The 16,206-nt window shown below is 36.9% G+C and overlaps 1 protein-coding gene across 3 annotated transcripts in view; it reads left to right on the forward strand.

Moving 5' to 3' along the window:
• Positions 1–16,206, forward strand: part of PTPRK (protein tyrosine phosphatase receptor type K) — a 732,727-nt gene that overhangs the window by 180,773 nt on the left and 535,748 nt on the right. The window lies entirely within an intron of this gene.

A 16,206-nucleotide genomic window follows, 5' to 3' on the forward strand; every position in this document is an offset into this window, starting at 1 on the left:
GGTCTTTGGCATTTGAGAGTGTTACTGACCTCTTTTATTAATAACATGCTAGCATTATTAATAAAATACTAATTACCTAGAAACTATGTCTCTCGACATTTTTAAACATCAAAGAAATACATGGTTTTATGTGTTCTTTGTTATTTTTTTTATTTTAAGAGCCACACCCCCTTATTCGTAGTGATAATGTGATTTGTATTTGGTATACCCTGTGCAAGCTTTAATGTCTTGATATACCTTTTGCTTTATCTTCATAAGGCTCAAATATTAGTATATACATTGTGGGTGGTCAATAAATGCTTGTTAACTGGCACTATCTCTTGGGGGAATATAAGAGATAATATTGTTCATATTATATTTAAATAGAGAAAACATTGACATTGGCAGAACGAGTAATAGTACTGGGTTGATCAAGCTTGCAGTTTAGTCCCTTAGTGCATTTTCCCTCTACATTATGCAGCCTGAATTATTTAATATTAGATTTGGTGTGAAAAGGAACCTTTGTCAGTTAAATAACAATGTAAACCTAGAAGGAGCTTAGGCAAAAGGAAAAAAAATGATTTCTGGCTGAAATCCCTTTTGCCTCTATATCCTTACTTTGCCAGGTATAGTTATTTTGGATTAAAAAAAAGATCTAAGCTTTGAATAAGATATTTATGATATAATAAAAAATATACTATACTTACAGTAAAAAAAAAAAAACAAACCTATTTTTTTTTAATCATCTCAGCACTGACGTTAACTGATTTTGTGACCTGGAGAAAATTCTTAGACATAGAAATATTCCTTATTCTCTCTTCTTCCATATTCTGCCCATGCTCCTACTCCAATGCCTCATCGTGTTTTGATGACCCTGGATTCTCAAAGGCTGTGCCAGTTGAATGTAAGCTCTGGGAGGTTATATCCTGTTAGAAAGGCTTTTTGCATATGTGTCCAGCTTCTGAGGATGATGTAGGCTGAGTGTGAAAAGATTCATTAACAGTAGGCTGACTGACTGCTTGGTGATGAATTCTTTGGCATGACATTTCATGAAATAAGATAAAACACAAGATCTACTCTATCCTATGCTTTCTGCTTCTATGATGGTGGTGGTAGAGTGGCAGAAAAGGGGACTGACAGTCACACAGTTTTCAAACTATATATGATATCCTTGTTATTGAACTATTGGAATGCTACTAGAAGAAAGAAATCATCAGTCTTGACATTCTCACTATGAGTGAAGCCAGGAATTTGGGAATAAAAGGAAAGGTGGCATACAGGTTTTCTTCAGAAAAGCAAACAAAGGATTTGGCAGAGTTAGTGTTATTTTTAGTCCAAAAGCAACAAAAGACCCTATATTTGAAACTACCATTACAACATAACGGTTCTCAGATTGTAGGGCTCAAGAGGAACATACCAACAAAGATCACATTCAAGATTACTGCCGTGCATGCCTCAAGATGTTGCAAGGTTAATATCCTGTTGAACTTATGAAAAGCCTCTAAATTAAACCACTATTTGTATTGATGACTCCAATTAAATATAAAAATGGGCACAGAGGAGGATTATGAAAAATGTTGGAAAATATGATGGAAGAATAAGAAACAAAAGCAACTCAAGGCTTGTTCATCACACAGAAGCCACATCCATATATATCATAGATACTTTTAAAAGAAGAGAATAAGAAGGCTTTGGAAACAGCAAACACCAAATAACACCACAAAAAAATAAAACTGATTACATCTGAATATACAAGAAGTGATTGCTTATCCACATTGGAGTTATCTCTGCCTCAGTTGTATGTGCTTAGGTAAATCATAGACTTAGTGAGGCACACATCGAAGTAAAATATCAAACTAGGAGAAATAACACAGTTACATTGATGATGTGTAGTACAATAAACCAGTTTTGACCTAAACTCTTGATGCCAAGAACTGGGAAATGACAAAAAAATAGACAGAACACAACCTGTTGTGTAAAATCTTTGAGGAGTGGTTTCATTTTTGCTTTTGTCTGTCCAGTGTCCAGCACAGTACCTGGCAGTGTTTGCTGATTGATCTTTATCATTTTCTAAGAAAGTTTATCCTCTATCAATCAGTTGTTACAACAAACAGATCCAGAGAACTTGCAGAAGGTTTTAGTCAATAGACTCTTGAGCTATTTGAAAATGGAGAGAGATGGCAGCCAATGGCAACACTAGCTTGGAATATAAACTTGTTTGTAATATTTCTGTGCCTCTGGAATCTCTTTAAAACTCTTAAATTTCAAATAAGGTCTAGATCTTCTATTGACAGAAACTGTTAAAGTGACAGGGCTAGTTAAGAACAAAATAGTCAAATTTGATGAAAAATAATTCATTTAAGATTGTTTTTGAGGATTACTCCTGCCTTCCCCCTCCCCATCCTCAATAAAACAACAAAGCAAATCAAAAATACATACCCAAGAACAAGTAAAACCTGAAATGGAAATTCTAAAATTTCTGCTCTTTATCCCCATCTTGTAAATTAAGCACAGAAAAGAGGTCAACTTCCACAGAATTACTTTACTAATTCTTCTTTCTTTGTGGTGATAAAACTGACAATAAGACGAGTGAAATTTATGTTCTTTTCTAACTGTTATTTGACATGGGTGAATAGGCAGGTAGTGGTTGCTGAAGCTAGATTGAGCCATCTTTCCTTGCAAAGGAAAATAATTTCACTGTGATGCTAAGATCCTTTGTTTTCTAAATTTTATTCCTACATTGTCAGCAGACTTATTTTGTACATAGGTTTGTTTCTCTCCTTCAATGATACTTAACCATGTTTTGCTTGTATATTTTAATTAGAAAAACATTTGCAATTTTTCAGTATCACTATGCTCTCTGGTATATTTAGCTTGAAGTATTAGGACAAAATTAAAAGGGGAGAGGATTGGAGCATGCACACATTTTGACTGTTCATCATCAGAGAATAATCAGAAAGATGTTGATTTATGGAAATGTTGCCATTGTTAATTACTACTGAAGTTAGGTAATGAATAACTGAAGAGGTCCTGACTGGCTCAGATGACCTTGATGACTCACCTTTGATGAACAACTTAATTTGTGGTTCCTAGATAGAATGATATGCTGAGAAAATGAAAGTGCTTGAAATTCTGCAACATCTTCCAGTTAATGGGATATTAAGTAATTAATTATGCAGAGGATGATAAAAGGTCATGGCCACTTTATTTTTACCTAATGTAACTACTGTTAGTTAAAAAAAGGGGGAGAAAACTTTACCTTTTTTTGAAACAATCATTCCTTCTCATCTGCCACCCTATTTCTTTTATCATACCCTTATTATGCTGACTGAACATTGTCTTTTGATGTTAACTCTGGAAGGCGGACATTTAGATTTATATCTTACTAGGTGACAGATGACTTAAAAGAATTGCATTTGGTATAGTATCCACTTATATAAAGCAGAACCTTTTGGTTTTTTGATTGAATAAATTGTGGTATGCTGACTAGTTCATGGGGCAGCAAGAATGAGCCACAGATACGAAATTGTGACAAATGATTTCCTTCAGTAAGCATTTATTGAATGTTTACTGTGCCCTGGAAGCTATCCTGTGAACTGTGGATACAAAGAAAAAAAGCAAAAATGAAAATAGTTCCTCTCCCCTACAGGAGCTTATTCTCTACCAGAGAAAAACTCTACATGCAGATAAATATTTGCAAACTTAATACTATTTAAGGAAAAGTTTCTAAGGGAAAGTTGCTAATAACTTGGCAAACTGATAAAGCTTTGCTTAGGAGTTGGGCTTGAGCTGAGGTGGAGGTGAAATCGAAGAATGTTCTCGACATGTAGTCATCCTGTGCTTTTGAATGGAAGCCAAAGATAGGATGTCTTAAATAGGAAATAGCATGTAGGACTTTTGGGTTAGCCAGATAAAGTACTTATTTCTTTGAGTCATTTTAATTTCTCTTAGTGTGTCTTGTCACCTTGTCCCTTACCAAAGCCCTAGGTAAACCCTGGAAGTCTAGAGCCCTCCTCAGCTCAAAGATTGTTCTCCACCCACCCAAATCCTCTATTATTTGTCCTCATTACTATATCTCCAGAGTTAATTAGCTACTCCTTATTTTTCCCTTCCTCTTCTTATTCCTGAAGGCATATGGAGAGTGTCTATTCACTGTAATCCTTTTTCCACATCTGTACAGGAGCAGAGGAACAGGCTTCTGAGCTCATAATTCCTTGTGGCCTTTGCTGATCCTCTTGTTGTATTCCACAATATGATGAGGCTAGCTTTCCTTGCTACTGTTTGACTGAGACTGAGCCATGGCCTTACCGAACACTTTTCTTTTGGGGTTGCAAGAACCCCTGGGTCTGGAAGCTGTTCTTTGTCCACATTTTCAGCCCTAATTTGTATATTGAATATTAGCAAACCTAGCCATTTCCATGTCCCAACTCCCTGTATTGGAGAGCTTTTTGGTTCTACCGGATCTTTACCCCTTCTAGTAGATCTCTAATTAATAACAGAGGCTAAAGTCCCTGGCTCCAGGGAGGGCCTTGTGGGATCCATAGTCTTCCTTAGACCCATTGATCTGCATCTCTGGGAAAGCTCATACACTCTCATTTGTTGACTAGTCTTCAGCATAAGTATTCTAGTTTACCATTTGCATTGCATTAAAAATTGAATACCGGGGGCAGGGGAAGGGATGAGGTGATTAGATTTTATGATCTTTAAATTGTCCTCTAGATCTGAAAATCTATATAGTTTTCTTACCTCACTAGGTTGTGGTCAGACTAGATAGGATAGGATAGGAAACTAAATTTGGAGTCAGGAAGATAGGGGTTCATATCCTGTTTAACATACTGTGTGGCCTATAGCAAGTTCTCTTAACATTTCTTAGTCTCAATTTTTAGACTTTGAAGTATACTAGCAAGCCTCCAAGGTCCCTTCCATCTTCTAATCTATGATCCTATCATCTGTAATTTTAATTTTTAAATCAGAAAAGAACATACAAATGGCAACTTATAATGATTATATTATCGATTGTCTGGTCCCCTCAATGCTCGTGTCTTCCTCTGAAATTATCTTCTGTTGAGAGAGAGAGAGAGAGAGAGAGAGAGAGAGAGAGAGAGTGTGTGTGTATGTGTGTGTGTGTGTGTGTGTGTGTGTGTGTATCTTGTATGTACGTAGCTGTTATGATGTTGTCTTCTACATTAGAAAGCAAGCTCCATGAGTTTAAGGTACATGTTTTTTACCTTTCTTTCTATCCTGTGCACTTGGTACAATGCTTGGCACATACTTTTTGACTTCATACTGAGGTCAGTATTTCCCAAACTGAAGTCCTTTTTTCCTGTCTTCCTGTTAATCACATCTCTCAGTCACCTAGTCTTAAAACCTCACTCATCTTGACTCTTCTCTTTACTTTGTCCCTTTTGTCCAGTTAGTTACCAAGTCCTGGTATTATAGACTCAGCACAGGCTCATTGGTATGTCTTGAATCTCTGCGATTCTCTCTAGTCATGTTACCACCATTCTCATTCAGACACTCATTTGTTTGGAGCGGTATCTCTCTTCTCCATTCTGACCTTAAAACAGGTTCCAAAATAATCTTCCCAATGCAAAAATGACTGTGCCATTTGCCTGTTCAAAATCCTATTATTTTTAGAATAAAATACAATTTCGTTAGCCTGATATCTATGGAGTTCTCCACAATCTGGTTCTAGTTGACATTTTTAGCTGGATTCCTCATTGTCATACTATAGTCGTGCTATACTTTTAGATGTTCGGTTCCTTGCATTTTACACAGGCTGGCTGTTCCTTTTACATAGAAAAACCTTTCTCACAGGATCACAGCATCTCAGAATTAGGAGGGACATCAGGGGCTGTCTGGTTCAACTCAGGCCTGAAAAAATTCTTTACTAAAACACATGTGACAACTGGTCATCTAGCTTTTGGTTTTAGAAAGTCAATGAAGGGGAAATGTAATATCTCTAGGCAGTTCTTTGTACTTTTAGATAGTTCTAATTATTGGGTAAATTTCATGTGTGCGTGTGTGTCTATGTGTGTGTGTGTGTATATATACGTGTGTGTGTAGATATGTGTATACATATATATGGTAAATTTCATATATATATATATATATAATATATAAAGTAAATATCTCATATACATACACATCCAAATCCAAATCCATACATGAGGCAATCAGGGTTAAGTGACTTGCCCAGGGTCATGCAGGTAGTAAGTGTTAAGTGTCTGAGACTGGATTTGAAATCAGGTCCTCCTGATTTCAGGGCTAGTTTTCTATCCACTTCACCACCCAGCTGCCCCAAATATCCCCAATATTAAACTTTAGAAATCTGCCTCTGCCACTTATTCACATTGATTCTAGGTCTTAGGTTAAATATCTTGGGTTAACAAGATAAAATCCTTTTTTTCCACATAATAGCCTTTCAGATACTTGAGTATGGTTGACTTACATTCCCTGATCTTTCTCTTCTCAAAGTGAAACATCACTAGTTTCTCTGATTGTTTTATAAAATGAACTCAAGGTTATTTGCTACCTGTTTATCCTCCTTTCAGATTGTCCAGTTGATCAATATCCTTCTTAACTTGTGGTTCCCAAAACTGAAGATAGTATTCCAGATTTGTTCTGAGGTGATCAGAATATATTTGGGTTCTTGCCTCCTTATTCCTTGGACGTCTACCTCTCAATAAAGAACAAGGGAGAATTAGCTTCTCACTTGCCATTTTATACCATTTACTCATATTAGGCTTGAAGTCTTCTAAAACCTATGGATTGTATACTTCAAAGGGGAAGGACCCTGGATTTAGAGTCAGAACACCAGGGTAAGAAACCCACCATGGATGTTTACTGATAGTCAATGGACATTTATTAAGCACTTACTATATTTTAGGTGCTCTGTTACCTATGTGATCTCGAACAAATCATTTTCATTCCCTGGGCCTCAGTTTCTTCACTTTTAAAACAAGAAGGCTATACTAGATGGCCTTTTAGATTCTTTTTTTTCTTGATAATTTCTTGAAAGGTGATGTCTAGGCTCTTTTATTGACCATAGATTTCAGGTAGCCCGATAATTTTTAAGTTATCTCTCCTGGATCTGTTTTCCAGGTCAGTGGTTTTCCAATGAGATATGTCACATTGTCTTCTATTTTTTCATTCTTTTGGTTCTGTTTTATAATTTCTTGATTTATCATAAAGTCATTAGCTTCCATTTGCTCCATTCTAATTTTTAAGGAATTATTTCTTCAGTAAGCTTTTGGATCTCTTTTTTCCATTTGGCCAGTTCTGCTTTTTAAGTCATTCTTCTCCTCATTTGCTTTTTGGGCTTCTTTTGCCAATTGAGTTAGTCTATTTTTAAGGTGTTATTTTCTTCAGTATTTTTGGGGTCTCCTTTAGCAAGTTGCTGACTCATTTTTCATGATTTTATTGCATCTCTCTTATTTCTCTTCCCAATTTTTCCTCTCCTTCTCTTTACTTGATTTTCAAAATCCCTTTTTGAGCTATTCCATTACCTGTAACCAATTCATATTTTTCTTGGAAGCTTTGGGTGTAGGAGCTTTGACTTTGTTGCCTTCTTCTGATTGTATGTTTTGATTTTCCTTGTCATGAAAGTAAGATTCTAAAGTCTGATTTTTTCACTGTTTGCTCATTTTCCCAGCCAATTACTTGACTTTTAAGCTCTTTGTCAAGGTAGGCCTCTGCCTCCAGAGTGGAGAGTGCTCTGTCTCAAGCTTCAGGGGATTTGTGCAGCTGTTGTCAGAGACACTTCTAGGCACCTGTCAATTTTCATTTCTTCTAAGGTGGTATGATCAAAGGAGAGGTGTTTACTCCTCTCCTGGGCTATGCTGTGCTCTGTGAGTGACCAGAAGCACTCTCTTCTACCTTGGAAGTGTGAGGACAATTCCCTCTCCACCACCACTGCAAGCTCTGCCATGCCAGTGCTCCTTCTCACTCCAGGACTACCAACCAGGACTGCAACCCAGAGCCAAGCAGAGCAAAGCAAGAGAATCCTACCTCAATGCCAGCAAATCCCCCTCTGATCAGCCACTTGATCCTCCCACTACCTGTGGGCCTGGAACTCCTGAAGTAGACACTACTGCAGTCACCACAGCCACTGCCACTGCCCTGGGGCTGGGCCAGACCATTCTCTTTCTCACCCAGGTCTGACAGAGTTTCCTCACTGACCTTCTACCTTGTCTTTGGCATTTGTTGGTTGAGAAGTCTGGAAACCACCACAACTGCCACTGATTCAGTCCCCTGATGCCAGCTCCTGCCTGGTCTGTGCTGGAGCGGTCCACACTGGATTGTGCTCCACTCCCAGCCTGATGTGATAGACCCTTCCTGTCAGCCTTCTAGGTTGTCTTGGGTGGATATATGTTTCACTGTCATTTTGTGAGTTCTGTAACTAGAATTTGTTTAGAGTCACTTTTTACAGATATTTGGAGGGTTTTAGGGCAGAGCTCAATTAAGTCCCTGCTTTTACTCACCATCTTGGCTCTGCCTCTGGCCTTTTAGATTCTTTCCAGTTGTCCATCAGTGTTCTTATAATTGTTTTCGGACTTCTGTCTTAATATGTCTCCTCCATCTTGTACTTGTCATTTTTAATCAAATACATTTTTTCCTGAATAAATTGAATCTATTAAATTCACCCCAATGTTGTTGGTGGTGGAGGTCTTTTTGGTCATGACCCATGACGACTTCTGGTATGTATGCAATTCTCCCAGACTTGTGTAATCTGCAGATTTGTAAAATATGTAATGAATTCAACACATTGCTTTGAAAACTTTCTTGCTTATCTCTTTCTTTCTGAATGTCTTTCTGTTCTTTGCTTTTAAAAATTGTTCTTTTTTTTTTTTGGAGGCAACCGTATCATTAGCTTTTCTCAAACATCATTAAAAAAACACAATCATCGTAATAAATAAGCATAGCCCAATAAAACAAGTCATGCATTTATCATGTTCAAAAGGGATTTTCTAGTTGCATACCCTGAATTCATCATTTTTCTGCCAGGAAGTGGATAATATCCTTCTTTATCCATCCCTTAGAGTCATGGTAGATCATTGAATTGGTTAGCTCTTAAAGTCTTTCCAGGTTGTTTTTCTCTGTACAATGTTGTTGTTACTGTATAAATTGTTCATTAATAAAAATGTTGAACAGGATAGGGCCTAGCAAGCACAGGTCCCTGAAGAAGTCTATGAGAAACTGCTCTTCAAGTTTTCATCTGGTCATTAATAAATAATCATTGTGTCTGGCTATTTATATATTCCCAAATTCATCTGACAATATTATTATCTAATTCCATGGCCCCTTTTCCAGAAGGATAGTGTGAGATAACTTTATTAAGCACTAAACATTAAAGTAAGGTAAGCTGTGTCTCTAGAATTCTGTAACCTACAAGCTTAATAACCCTGTCAAAAAGAGGGGTGACAGATATGGTTATCCTGGCATGACTTAATTCTTTTCGGAAGCTACATACTGGTTCTCATTCTGTTAATTCTCTTCTTCTTTTTCCTTAAGTTCCAGCTTGATGGTTATATTCTTCATGAAATTGTCTTTGAATCTCCTGGCACTTAGTGGGCATTTAATAAATACTTATTAATTGATTCTTTATTCCCTCTTCATCAACCCCTTTGGAAGTGAAAGTAACCTTTCCTTCCTCGGATGTTGCCACTGCACTTTGTATCTGCTTTGTCATGCCCACAGGTCTACAATCTCACATTCCCAGTAAACGGCTAGTTGCTTGAGTGCAGAATCTATCATTTTAAAAAATGTGTATCTAGTATGCAGAATAGTATCTTAATGCGGTAGATGTTTAACAATGTACCCAACAAACTTTTTTTTATTCTCACATAAGGATTTTATAGTCCAATTATACTTTGAATCAAAGTCAAAGTTGGGGGTAAATGGGTAAGGAGAGAGCACACATAAGCATGATTATAGATGGAAAGGGGAAGGGTCCAAGAAATGAGGCAAACAAAGAAGTTCCCCTGGTGAATTGCATATTGCTGCTAGTAATCATTTCAGAAGGTCACTGTGCCTTGGCTAGTTACCCTCAAATCAGACTTTTTGAGTGGCAATGGTTGAAACTGTGATTTTTTTTTTTAAAAAAAAGGAGGGCAAGGTAGAGATCATTTGCATTTAGCATAGTAGTACCAGAAAAATCCAAAGACATGGTTTTTGCAGATGTTGGACATGTAACACATGGTACTAGTATCAGGAAACACAAGACCCTTTAGAGACTCTTAAGTATATATCAGATCCCCAACTAAACCTCTATTAGAGGCTTAAACAATGTATGTACTTATTTGAGGCAGCTAGATAGCACAGTGGATAGAGTGGCAAAAATACTGGAGTCTTTTTTGTGGTTTGTCATTTCCTTCTCCAGTTCATTCGACAAATGAGGAACTAAGGCAAACAGTGTTAAGTGACTTGCTCAAGATCACAGAGCTAGTCAATATCTGAGCCCAGATTTGAACTAAGGAAGAAAAGTCTCCCTGGCTCCAGGCCTGGCATTTTCACCACCTAACTGTGGCACCTCTCTGTTTAAATACAAACAAAATGACAACCACATATCAGAAATCTATTTTCTTTTCCTCCCACCTTCTAATCCATTGGGAGGAAAAAGAAACAAAAGAGAACAAATGTCTTATAACCAACACATATAGTCTGGCAAAACATATTCTCTTGGTATTTACACAAATGGATTGATGTCCATATGTGTACATGTAAGTGTGTATATATACACTTATGTACATACATATATGCAATTCTAAACTATAACTCCATCACCTTTTTGTAATGGACAACATGTTACATCATTTTTGGTCCTCTGGAATCATGAAGGATCATTGTATTGATTGTATTTGTTACAGCTTTTAAAGTTCGTTTTACAGTGTTGTTGTTACTGTATAATTCATTCTCCTTCTTATTTCATTCTTCACAACTTCGTAAAAGTCCTCAAAATTGTTAGTTTTTATAATATTGATGTTACAGTAAAAAATTTTCTTCAGATTCTGCTTACTTCATTTTGCATTAGTTCATATAGCATTCTTTTTGAAATCATCTTTTTTCATTTCTTACAGTACAGTAGTCCTCAATTATTTTTCTAATTTTTCTTCCATTTTTGTCTAAAATAATCTTACCTTAAAGTCCACCTTATTTTCTGTAAAGAATAAGACTTACTTTACTTATTGTCTAACTTTTAGCTTTCTCTTTCTTACCTGACTCCCTTATATACCTTTCCTTCTCAACAATTCCTGATTATCATCTTTCTTGTTACATTAGGGATACATGGAATTTCAGACAAAAAATAATCTGTTATTTTTCCCATTTTTTGTTTGATACAAAACAATTCATAGGAAAACTGTGGCCTTTTAGATTGTAGGCTTCAGTGCAACATTGATGAATCAAAACCCAAAGATTGTCCTCAGAATCCTCCAATAATTGGATTCCCCCTCCCATACCCCATACTTGTTGGAGAAAGAGGCAACAAGGAAGAAAAGCCTCAGGTTATGGCAAAGACTTATTCAATATCAGCTTTCAGAGAGCAGCTTTATAGTCAATTCATATTTCTTGGAGCATCTAAGGGCCCTCAGTGATAATTGGTGTCCATCACTGGTTCACAGAAAAAAACTATACAGTCTTCACACACACACACACACACACGCACGCACGCACACAATTATTTTACATTTATTGCACTATATATGTAGTAGAGAAAATGTGGTTTGGAAAGATTTTCTACAGTAGAGACAACTTTTAAAAAATTTGACCCTACTTGATTAGGAAATACTCCAAGCATTCTCATAATTGAGAATTTACTGTAATTAGAAAAGCTAGCCAGATAGTTTAAAAAGATATTCCTTTGATTACATGTATTAGACAATTTATTTTCAGGCATCTTTTATTTTAAAATTTTGTTACTTCCATAGTTGTTTCTGTTATTAATAATAACAACATTAATTTTTATGTAGTTCTTTACATTTTAGCAGAACACGTTATTCCTTCTTGCTTGCCAGGACTTTAAGTCCCCATCTTCTACACCTGAAATGTATGGAAGAAAGTAAATGAAATATACAGGTATGGGAGGAATGAGTGTGGGGAAGGGGGAAGAACATAACCCAAACCTTTTCTGGCTGAAAGCAACCCCTGGGCTACAGCTGACCCTGGACTTATATGGAGAGGGCTTTTACACACAGATCCTGAGATGAAAACTTTTAGAACTTTTGGATACTCTGCCAGAATGCTCCTGTGCTGCAGGAAGGACAGTGATTGCAATTCTCCAAAATGTACATGGCACCTGTGTCCCATTGATGTTACCATTGCTATTCTTTTTCCCCTCCCAGGTTTTTAAATGCCTAATTGAATTTTGGGTGAGATTCTCTGGAGATGCTTTTAGATGGTATTTGAAATTATAAAGACATTAAAATTTAGCTTCAGTCTAGCACTTTATATATTCACTAAGATAATTCTTTTCAAAGTTTTTTGCTTAAAGTAAACATACATAAGGACAGTACTATTTATAGTTATCACTATAATTAATCTGAGCGTTGTTAATGTGAATGATTCCTCCTCTGGCTTATGAAATTTACTAAGATATATTGTAATTATGTAAAGTCTTATTAGTTACCAGATCTATTCTTTGCGAAACATAGAAATTATATATTAGATTGCATGTGAGATTAAAAAGGGTCATGGACAAGAAAGAGCTGATAGTAAGCAAGGTGACTTTGTATTTTAGTCTATCGGTAAATATTTATTAAGCACCTACTATGTGCCAGGCACTGTGCTAAGTGCTGGGGATACCAAAAGAGGCAAAAGACAGTCCCTCCTTCAAGGAGCTTACAGTTTGATGAGGGAAACAACGTGCAAACATATATACAAAGTAAGCAATATGCACGATAAATAGGAAATAGTTAACAGAGGGAAGGCATTGGAATTAAGAGAGGTTGAAGAAGACTGTCTGTAGTAGGTGCAATTTTAGTTGGGACTTAAAGAAAGCCAGAGAGGTCAGTAGTTAGAGCAGAGGTAAGAGAGCATTCCAGGCATGGGGTATAGCTAGAGAAAATGCCCGGAGCTGAGAGATGGAGCGTCATGTGTGTGGGCCAACCAGGAGGCCAGTGTCACTGGATTGAAGAGTACACATTGAGGAGTACATAAGGTGTAAGAAGACTAGAAAGGTAGGGAGAGATTAGGTTCTGAAGGTCCTTGGATGCTAAACAAAGCATTTTCTATTTGCTCCTGGAGGCAGTAGGAAAGCCTGCTAGGTGCCAGGTTGAATGCCCACTACTTCCTGCCATCTCCCCATAGCCAGCCTCCTCTGGTGAGACTTCAGACTTTGTTTCTTTTACTTGCTCCCAGTGTATCCCTTGAGAAAAGGCTGCTAGGGACCAAACTGAGCGTAGTGGGTTTTTGTTTTGGAGAAAAATAATGAAGCTATCCTTCATAATACTTACCTTCTCTTTGTAAAAACTTCATGTATTGTGTGGTGACATGTATTGGTCACATGTAGGATGACTTGTCTGATGGTGTTAAGTATGGAAGAGCAAAGAATTACTGATAGCATTTGAAACTAGAAGCATGTTATTGTTTTGGAAGCTTTTGAATCAGAACATTTAGGCATCTTGGTATGCCAGGCTTATAGTGAGGATGTAGGCTCAAATCTAACCTGACACTTGTTAGTTGTGTGTGACCTCTGTACAAATCATTTAGCCTTTGAGGTGGCACAGTAGATAGAGTGATATGCCTGGTGTCAGGAAGACCTGAGTTCAAATATGTCCTTAGCCAGGTACTTATGTGACCCTGGGCAAGTCACTTATCCTCTAGTTACCTCAGTTTCCTCAACTATAAAATGGGAGAAGCAATGGTACCTATAACCCAGAGTTGTTATGAGAATTGAATGAGATATTTACAAAATGCTTAGCACAGTGACTGGCACTTACTAAATGCTTATTCTCTTTCCTCCTTGCTCCTCATGCAACTTTTTTTTTTTTAAATTTAAACACTAAGCCATGATCCACTTTGAACAAATGTAATCATGATGACCAAAAATCAGAAACTCTTCCCAGATCCTTCTGTGGACACATTGACTATATTTCACTGTATTTTCCCTTATATTTACTCCAGAGAATTCCTTTTCTTCAGGGAAAGCAGAGCTATCATTTATTAAGACAACATTATTTGTGTAGCATATTGAATTCTGAATGTAAAGGGAGTTTTTAGAAGTTCACTTACCATTTCTAGTCTGTCATCTGCCTCTTAGAGCCTTGTTTGTCCGTTTAATAACTTTCTGAGTGGTCATAACTGCTGAAATCTCTGCAACCTCCTCTTGACAGTTACTTGACAACAAAACTGCTTTATGGAAAGCTTGGAACCATGGGGAGGCATTAAGGTGCTTGGGCATATAGTACTGGTAATAAGTGGTTGAGTTATTGGCATTCAGGAGTCAGTTAATCTGTTACTTAGAGGTTGGTATTGATGAGCCCTAAATCTTGTGTTCTATATCTAGTATAGATAGGTTAGCTTTGATCTTTTGGATGACCAAGGACCCTCTCACTAATTTCTATCCCAGTTGTCCTGCTTGTGTTTGTGTGTCATTTGGGGTACATTAAATAAATGACTTTAGATAAACATATCACCTCTATTGGAAAAATATCTCGGAGCACAAAAAACTAGTCCCCACCCCCATTTTCTTAGAGCATCCCCCTAGTTTAGAGTGTTTATAATTGGACAGAACTTTAGAGGTCATTGAGTCTAATTTGAACTTCTAACCAGGAATTCAAAGAAAATCTACCTTCTTTCTTCCTCTCTTCTTTTTCTGTCTGAGAAAAAAAAGAAAAAAAGCAAAACTACTTCTTTATATACTTTTATAGTCAAGCGAAATTCTCCCCATTGGCCAATAGTCCAGGGATTCTTAACTTATTTTGTGTTTGATAGCCCTCTTTGGCTTTCTGATTAAGCCTATGAACCACAGCTTACAATGATGTTTTTAAATGTGTAAAATACAGTACCTAGGATTAAAAACACACCAAGGGATACTGGAAGTAATGATAGAATTTGAAATTTCCTGCCAAAGTTCACAGGTCCCTCTGAAATCTATCTACATACTTGTCTTGCTGGATCCACTGACTTCAGGTTAAGAATGCCAATTTCAGACATTGTGTTCTACTGCCATGTCATTTGGGAAGTCAGCATTACATTGATGAGACATTATAGTAGGACTGTTACTCTTTATTTACCCTTTAACATGCTCTAAAAATGAAGCATATTTTATTAGCTTTTTATAACATCATAATACTCTTTCTTGCTAAGATTAGAAAGCTTCAGATAAGTATATCCTCCCTCTCCGCATCTTTCTGTAGTAAAACACCAAATGTCTTGAAGGGTTACTGGGCTTTAGGACTCCTGTGTGATATTGTATCTATGCACAGTGATGCTTCTGCTTTTCTTAGATTTACGTATATAATTTTTTTGCCCTCTGGATGAATGTTTTCTGCTTGTTTGTCTAAGCAAACTTTTTGGAAAATAGATATCATCCCCCACTTAAGCATATATGACAAGGGAAAAGAATCCTTGGTACAAAGGCCATTTGTTGCTCAGAATTAAATGCTTTCCTAGTTAGTTTGGGGTGAAAGTTTAAAAATATTTTTTTAACGCATGACTTTATCCACAATGGGGTCCTTCAGGAATAGAATTATGGGCAGTTTCATGGTGTTCTTTCCATCTACATTCTCATGAACCTGTTGGTGCATTTCGCTTCAGCTCCTAGAAGAGAGTTTATTTACTACATTTGGTTAGCAGTGGGGGTCGGCCATGAATCAGGGTCAGTGAATGAAAGCCTGTAATGGACTACTTGAGGGGGAGCCACTTAATGAAGGCTGGTTTTTAATGTAGGGACTATTACCCTCCTGGACACAAATGCAGCATGAAGAATGTCTAAATTACAGTGGACAGAAATGGCATGCTGAGGCAGGCATTTTCCCCTGATGTTTCAGGTACATAATGTATTTGAGTTAGAGATGTACTAATGTTTCATCAAGAGGGAAGTGTAGAAACAGAAAGGGAAAAAGTGAACTTTAATATTAATGTCAGTGCCATTGGACACCCCTCACCCCACCCCATAATGTTTTAGGAATAAGATTACAGAGTGATTTCAAGAACTGTACAGTAACCTTTTACATGCACCTTTAAAAATCAATATGTGATCCACAGAAACAAAATTACTTTCTCTTA

The sequence above is a fragment of the Trichosurus vulpecula genome, chromosome 7 (genome assembly GCF_011100635.1).
Source record: "Trichosurus vulpecula isolate mTriVul1 chromosome 7, mTriVul1.pri, whole genome shotgun sequence".
Classification (NCBI taxonomy): domain Eukaryota; kingdom Metazoa; phylum Chordata; class Mammalia; order Diprotodontia; family Phalangeridae; genus Trichosurus; species Trichosurus vulpecula.